At 36.5% G+C, this 8943-nt stretch overlaps 1 non-coding gene across 1 annotated transcript; it reads right to left on the reverse strand.

Moving 5' to 3' along the window:
• Positions 1-3386: 3386 nt before the first annotated feature.
• On the reverse strand, positions 3387-3490 carry LOC123945353. The gene has a single exon (XR_006819193.1). It is a non-coding gene; the product is annotated as a U6 spliceosomal RNA (small nuclear RNA).
• Positions 3491-8943: the final 5453 nt, after the last annotated feature.

Genomic DNA, 8943 nt, shown 5'->3' on the forward strand with positions numbered 1-8943 from the left:
CCCACTGAGCCACCCAGGCACCCCCTTTGTGTGGTTTCTGAAGCAACTGGGACCTGAGGAACTAGTCTTAAAAGTATCTCAGAAGGTAATAATCAGATCTAATTAGATCCTCCTGAGTCAGTTGTTCTCAGCCTTGGCTGCACATTAGAACTACCTGGGGGAACTTAAGAACTCTCCAGTGCCCAAGCCTCTCCCCAGACCAATTAAATCATAATCTCTGGAGGTGGGACCCAGACATCAGCATTTATTAAAGTTCCCCTGGTGATTCCTATATGCAGTCAAGGTTGAAAGCCAGTTTTCTAATTGGTGAACCCAGAAACAGAAGCAAGAAATTTTGACTCTGGAGTCTGGGCTCTGCATGCTCAGAAAAACCACCTCCAGCCCTGTCTGCATATAAGGTAGGAGTCAGATTTGCCCTTCTCCTGGGTCTGATCATCTAAGGAACTAAGGTTTATTAGAAAAGCAAACCAAATGACTCAAAACAGTCCAGTAGATATGTTTCTGTATATTAGCCAATAAAAAGTAAAAAGAAAGTTTCCTCCCCAAGAGCTGAATAATCACAGTTCAAGACTCTTCTGCAGGACAGCAGGTCACTGCTGAAATGGCAATTGATTATATATACATTGCTCTGAGCACTCCTTAGAATCTGTTTCAGAAGAATGTCAGGTGAAAGGTTCACAGCACAACTTTTCACGGTTAATTAGCAGTTAGAATCACTTCAAGAAATCAAATAGGGAGGAGCAGATGGGCTCGCAGCTCACCTTGGGGCAGTAATTGTATGTCCCAGCCATTAGTCTTGGTTGCTAACAACATCTAGAGGTAATGCAATCTTATATTTTTTCCTTATTTTCCATTTGGTTGCTAAATAATTTAACTCCAAAATCTAATTTCTGTTAAAAAAGAAAAATTAAATGAAATGTTTGTATCAGAGCTATTTAATTTGTAACATGGTGCCATAATAATCTGATATTGGTGTAACACCATAAAACACACCTGATTACTTTGTTTTAAGTGCTCAGACAACACTGATATGCTCTGGTAAGTGAAGAAATCCTACTTCTAAATTATAAAGAATATTATATTTTATTGGCATCCCAATAAAATAAGTTACAGAGGAGTAAAGATTTGCTTTGGGTTTTTAAAAAAGCTTTTATTTTAAACCTATCTCTTTATTTTGTTTTATTTTTTAATTAACATATAATGTATTATTTGTTTCAGGGGTACATATCTCTTTAAATGGTTCTGTTTTTTTAACGAAACCAGTTGTAATATTTTAGAAAGTCAATGTGTTCTTTTTGTTGTGGAGGCAGTTTAGCATTGCTATGTTTTTAAAATAAATCTTTACTCCACAAACATTTATAGCACTCTGAAAAGGTTTTAAATCTTATTTACTAGGGCCATAGCTTTTGAGATTAAGGCATGGAAGTGGGATCTGCCACAAACTCTTTTGCATTTTGTTAAATCTGTAGATGTAAGTGGCAAATTGACCTAAGAAGTTCTCTTTTGAAAAGAAGGCATTACTTAAGTTTAACTTATTATTTTCCCAGTTGGAATGACAGAAATTGTTGGGTGACCTTTGTAGGGTCACTTATTGTCTCTGTGAAAATTTCCTCCATCCTAAGTAGAAAAAAATACCTGCTGAGCTAAGGACTATGGTGAGACAATGCTTGTCAAACATTTTTGTGCTATTCCTCAGAAAGAAGTCAACCATGATAAATAGACTTTCAGGACAAGTTTTCTAAAATTCACCTTGTGCCAAACTTTTCAAGTCCATCTACTCTTTTTCAGGCTTTTGCACTCCCATTAAGCTAGGATGATGAGCCAGAATTGGTTCTAGGCAAAATATTGCAGTTGAGAGTTTAAATTTATACCTTGTCTTTTTGTTCCTTTCTCTTCTATTTGTCTACAATGCGTCTATTGGTTTCATCTTCTATTTACTCTAACATAGCACCAGATACAGTTTCATCTTCCTACATAAGGAGTGCATTTGCCAAAATCAGCCCCATTTTCAGTCTTCTTTTGTTACTTAAAAAAGTCTTGTTTGGACTCCACCCCAAACCAATTAAATCAGAAACTCTGAGGTTATAGCTCGGAGAATCTTTAGGTTTAAAAGCTTCCAGGTGACTCTAATGTACCGACTTGGCTAAATATCACTGTCTTAAAGCCAAAACCATGGATTCTTAAGGGTCTAATTCTAAAGAGATAGCAGGTGAGTCAAAAAGATATTTGTAGACCAGAAATCCTTACAGGCTATTTATGAGCCTAAAACTAATGAGAGGACATTGTCTTATCAGCCTAAAGGATGACAGCAACTAAGCCAACAATAATTGTATCTTGCTATGAAATTCCTCAGCGGCCGTGACCTTTATTTTCTTTTGTCTCAGGCACTGGGGTTACCTGGAATAATCTATGACACACTAAATGTATTATTATTCTCATTTTATCCGATAGTATAATGCCTACTAAGAAGTGACTAACTTTCTAATTTGGTGAGGGTGGGAAGGGTTCTGAATTTATTTGACAGTTTGTCACAGTGAATCTCTGGCTCTGAGAAACAAATTCTACAATCGCTGCAATGACAGCAGTTATCTGTTCTCCTTGCATGCTGTAGTTAACTTAGGGAATCTCTGCTTGCTTGCAGTTGTCCGTCTCTCTATTCAGAATGATTAGGAGGACATCCTCAGAATTCTAAGAGTACTGCGATGTTCATGGCCTTGGTGACTTTGGGTTCAAAACCAGATTTTTCTAAATGAATTGTTTATTGAACATTGGACCAGGAACTAGAAAATAACTAAAACTGAGAGCTCCGGGTGCTCTTGAAGTAAGAATTTACATATATGTTGAAGATAGAAGCCTTTGGTTGAAAGTTATGTGATAAGGATCAATATGCTCATTTTTAATTTCAGTTTTTGAGCTCTTTTGAACTTATACCCTGAACTTGATTATAGCAATACTGAATTAGTTGCTGTTTAATCAGTGTAGTAAAATGAAGAAAACTGTAACATCTGCTTTCAGTCAAGCCCTTATCTCTTCCACTAAGTTACGGTTTAGAGGACATCTTTTATTTTATTTTATTTTATTTTTTATTGATTTTCTTTTTTTTCCCCCACTTTTTTTGAATTTCTTTTCAGTGTAACAGTATTCATTGTTTTTGCACCACACCCAGTGCTCCATGCAATACGTGCCCTCCCTATTACCCACCACCTGGTTCCCCAACACCCCCCCCCCCCCCGCCCCTTCAAAACCCTCAGGTTGTTTTTCAGAGTCCATAGTCTCTCATGGAGGACATATCTTTTAAATGCATTTTAGGGGCATTCATCCTGCCTCACTCTCACTGTAACCTTTGAGAAGAGTGCTAAAAGGTCAAAGTCAAGGATACTATTTTTTTTAATATAGAATGCTTCACAAATTTGCATATAATCCTTGCTCAGAGGCCATGCTAATTTGTGTATCTTTCCAATTTTAGTATATGTGCTGCCGAAGCAAGCACAAGGATACTATTGATTAACAACATTAGGAGTTAAGTTTTCTTGTATAATGCTGGAAGAAATTAAAATCTATTTTAAGGTTTCCAGTCTCTGGCTTGCATATAAGGAGCTTGGAAGTTGCCACTCTATCTTAACAAGTAAAAATCTAAACAGACTAAAAAAATCAACAGTTCTTGGATCCATAGGTGAGGAGAGACACAGGAGAAACAACTGTCCCCAAGATTAAGAGTCAGGCAAATACAGGGTATAGAGTTCCAGAGAGTAGAAAAGCAGGAGTAGAAACCAGGTAACCTGTGCCGGGGTAGGAAAACCTGAACTATAACTGACAAATTGCTAGAAGTTCAGGGTGGACAATTCGGAGTGTTAAAAACAACCTGAGGGTTTTGAAGGGTCAGGGGTGGGAGGTTGGGGGAACAGGTGGTGGGTGATGGGGAGGGCACGTTTTGCATGGAGCACTGGGTGTTGTGCAAAAAGAATGAATACTGTTACGCTGAAAAAAAAAAATAAATAAAAAGGAAAAAAAAAAAATTCTAGGGTTCCCAGTTATAGGCCCATAATATGTGAGATTTACCTCCAGAAACATGACCAGATTCCTACAGTAAATATGGAAGAAAATTCCCTAAGGTTTCCTGCGGAGGAAGGGGCAAAGGAAACATTTTGAAATACTCAAGAGCATTCTATCCTTCTTAAGAAGGTGTGGCCTCAGGAGAAACTAGCTTAATGGGAGTCTAATTTGCCAGGCATCATCAGAGCCCAGCTTAACTGGGGAAGGAAAATATCTAACACCAGCATCATCTAGCTATCCTCTACCACCTAAGCGGTGAGAAAAAAACCCAAGAAACATTTGTGAAGTTTACTGTGCAGAGGCATAGGCTCACTAAAAGCCTGAGACTTAAAGGACCAAAGAATGCTTTCCCCCAACACCATATTACTAAAGGTCTTTTTACAGCAGTCCCTTTTACCCAGAACCTTATATCTGGCTCTCAGGAAAAGAACTGAAGGCCTATGAAAAGGCGAAACAAACGCAATTTAAAGAAAAGGAATATGCATCAGACCTAGACATGGTAGAAATATTTGAATGAAAATATATTTGATCCTTTCAGTGGTTCTTTGGTTGTTCTATGATGTATATTTCTGGAATATTATTTCTTAATTGTTTTTGATAAGACCATCTTATAGATGTTTCTAGGCTTCAACAGTTTTAGTCAAATGCTTTATGGTTTTAGGAGAAACTGGTTTTCTCCTTGATGTGTTACCACCATGAGCAAGATGAAATACTGATGACCAAAGATGTCAACTGTAGCTTTAGGGACTTGGGTTCTTTGACTGGCCTGCTGTAAACAAAATGATCTATGACTTACAGGTGGCTTAGTCTGCTTGTCAGAGCTAGGGTTTGAGGACAAGTTCTTTTTAATCATAAATATTTGTTCAGGTGGATGTTTAGCATATGTAATTTATTTGTAATCAAAGTACAATTTATTTCTATGTTCTGTGACCATGAAAACTTACTCAAAGAGCATGGAGCCTGACTCAGGGCTCTATCTCACAACCCCGAGGTCATGACCTGAGCTGATATCAAAGAACTGGATGCTTAACCAACTGAGCCACCCAGATGTTCCTGGAGTGTCTCCTCTTAATATCTTCTTCAAGAACCAGGGATACTAATAGGCAAGTGAAACAGAGTTTAGGTACTATTTGGAATCCTCCCATTTCATTATGATTAATCCTCTTCTGATTAATTTGGCCTAGCTTGCTAAATTCAGTTTCTCTTTAATTTCAGTTTACTAGAGTAAGGAAAAAGCTATTTGAAATAACTACAATAAAAAGACAAAATTCTAGTGAGAAATGTTGAGCCCTCATATAGGAATAGTTTTCTATGAATTGAGTCACAAGAGCTGCATTTATTTTATGAGTTCTTGGGTAGGTTGGAAGACTTACATAAGCTTTCGGAACCAAATGGCGACAGAATATGCTGGGTCTGTCCTCATTCAGGAGGCTGGAAAAATACTTCCCAGCTCATCTTTAATTGGCCTTTTGTACCCTAGCATCATAGTTCACATTAAATGGACACTGAGTTAAAGTACTGTTGTGCTATCTCGACATTCACATCAGTGTATCAGACCTTTACTAGCTTCATAGGATTTACCAAGATAGGACATGGACATTTGAGGTATTACTAACGGACAATATTTTATTTGGCTAGTTGTTTTTAGTCTCTATAATATGGCAAAATAATGTTTTGTTCCTTTCCTGCAAGGTGTGCAAGTTTTTGACCTATACATTGTAGCCTTCTTTTATCCCTTAAAGGTAAATTACTATCAACATTTAGACTATCGTTTTATACATTGATGCCTATGTTTACCGTATTTGCATGCTGGAAAATTACACTTGTAAAAAGGTTTTTCTATTAAAGATTTTCCAGTTTATTTAGATCCAGTGATTTCTTTTTCAGAAAAACACAATCTTAATAGTTTGTATGCAATGGAAGTAGAATTTGAGGCTTTTAGGGAATCATTTAAAGGAGCATTATAAATGCAATACTTTTATAAAGAGAGACTCTTAGAAGATGGTTGAACCACTAGATGGAAAGCTCCTGCATCCTGAAATGATGACATGAAGCAGAACAGCATCACTCCTCTTCCCCAACATACTGTAAATGAACACGTGACATGTATATGTCTATTAACTATGACATGAGAAGGAGAAATAAACTAATATATTAAGCTACCAATATTTGGGGTTGTTTATTTTAATTTTATTTAACTTAGTGAATCTGTTTATTTAAAATTAGTTGACTTTATGTTTAGAATTACTAGAAAGAATTTTCTTGGAATTGAGAACATTATAATCTAATTATAATATAAAACCAATACCATTTCTCAGATGTATTTTAAATTAAAAGGCCAGAGTTTTAAAATGCATAGGAATATATGGACAGTATTGCATTACCCATCGTAATGTAGCTAAACTAACTGAATGTATTTGGAGATAGTACAATTATGTGTTGCCAAAGCAATTCTATTCTAGTGAACTGAAGGGCCTGAAAAAACTTGTTGATGACAGAGCACTGAATTTTCACAGTGGGGAAAAATGGTAGTTGTAAAGAAAACTAGAAATTGACATATTTAGAGAGAGAAAGATGAGTCATGAATTAATACAGTGATACCAGGGATTAAAACTTAATGACATATTATAGAGATACTTTATAAAATAGTGAGTCTAATGTTCTAAGCAGGTCAAAACATTTGAATATTTGTTAAAAACATAGACTCTTGGGTCTCGAACCAGACTTACTATATTAAAATTTCTATTTTTAATATGCTTACATGAGAATGAATTTTTTTGTGATGCTTAAATAATTATGGGAAGTTCTTATACTAGTGCCTAGCATATAATAAGCATCCAATAAATATTAGTCACTAGCATATTGAAATTCCTGTGCACATTAAAGCTTGCAAAACGTTCTTATAGAAATGGATCACAGGGTGTGATTACCATTTTTATAAAAATTGATATTATATTAAAGAACAGTTGGTTAGCCTAATAGAAGACTCAAATACATGGAAGTGGTCTTACTTATCCTTGGAAAGGTAAGAATGGGCAAAAGAATAACAAAGTTCACCTCTGCTTTTTCATTTCTACATACAGCTTAAGTTGACAGTGGACCAAGTGATCTGATATTAATCTGTATAGGGAAAACAAGAACAACAAGATTTGTTAATAAGTTACATTTTGCTTTTAGTTAAAACTTGAGTGGTTAATGAGCTGTCTCCCCGGAGATAATTGAAGGTATTAGGCTGGAGGTCATGGCTAGATAGGCAGGCAGATTTGAGTGTCAAAGACAGACAAATGACTGTAGACATACAGCCAGAGAGAGTTTATAAAATTATGAAGCTGAGAAATAAGAGTCTAAGATTAAACATTGGGGGACATTTACTTTAGGGGGAAGAGAAAGATAACGGAATTAGATAAAATGAAAAAAGCCCAGTCTGAGACTAGAGCAGGGAAAAGTTAGAATGGTGTGTCCTGGAATCTAAGAAAGTAAGTTTCAAAAGAGAGATTAGCCAGTGGTAAGAAATTTTACAGATATTGAGCAGGAGAGTTTTGATCTTTTCACTCAAGCTGAAAAGTTCTCTTCTTGGATTTGTATCGTCCCTATCCTGTGCATAAGACCATGACTTAATTTATTTGGCTAGAACAATATCTTGCATTATTTAATTCCTTCAAGACTCACTGAGGCTCTCTTGAGAGGCAGAAACTATAAGTCTTTGGGAAGCTGGGATGATTTTTAATATTTATTTTTATAAGGTGTCTCCCCAAGTCTCTGTATCACGGCAGAACTAACATTTAAACTCTTCTCCTGCAGACCTTCCATGTTTGGTTTTAAGATTTGTTATGGCTTTCCAAAAGTAGGCTCTGCTCTATGGTATGGTTGTTACTCTTGAGGCACCAGCTTTCTGACGTCTCATCTGTATGTTCAAGGTGTTAATGAACTGTTTACCTGGTCTTTCATTATGGCTGGCTTGAACTCCAGTGTCCCCTTGCACTGCTTGACATCTCACATCTCTCTTCACTTTTAACCCATAGCAGATGCTCTCTAACTTCATCTTTCCCTGTGTATATGCAGCCCATTTCCTAGCCAGGGAACACTATATGGGAACCCACATGGAATTCTGTGTCCCATTCTGTTAACAGGTCACTTCTCATAGGTGCTCTGCCCGACAAATTCCAGTGGGTCCCCAGCTGCCTTGAACTCTGATCTTTGCTTTCTTAGCTCAATGGAATTGCTGTATGCTCCTTGGTATCCAGTTCATTGTGTTGTGATTGGCAAATCGTCCCTGGAGAGAAGGACAGGGTAATTGTAGGGCTTACGTCATGAGTATCTCATCTCTAAGGAATCACAAGATTTCACTGACTATTGTCCTGTGCCTGAAAAGAGTTATATGTATTTTTCTAATTTTATGGTGATTTACAGGAGGGGGGCTAGTTTGGCAATATTTATTCCATCATAGTCAGAAGCAAAAAAATCCCTCAGTTCATTCAGTCTTGAAATCTCAAAATCTTTGACCCCTTTCTCATCTTTAGGCTCTCACCCAAAAACAAATTCTTTCATTCTTCTTCTGAAGGCTTTTTGTAGCTATTCACTCATTTCTGTGGTCATCGCCACCATCCTGAGACCATCATTTCCCAAAACCTCTATGACTGCAATACCTTTATAAGGAGTCTCTCACAGCTGATACATGATACTTAATCATATTATTTGTTAACATAGGTTTTTTAATTACTCAGTCTATACTGTTTTAATCAGAAAACTCAGTTCTTCCTTAATTTATCTTTAAATTATCTTATAGTTTTACTTCTTATTGTACCCCTTATTTATAGTAGTTGCTAGAACAGCTCTGTGATCTCTAGACTTTGCTTATATTATTTTGCAGTGAATGCTTCGATTCTTCAA

Source organism: Meles meles, chromosome 6 (genome assembly GCF_922984935.1).
Source record: "Meles meles chromosome 6, mMelMel3.1 paternal haplotype, whole genome shotgun sequence".
NCBI classification, from domain to species: domain Eukaryota; kingdom Metazoa; phylum Chordata; class Mammalia; order Carnivora; family Mustelidae; genus Meles; species Meles meles.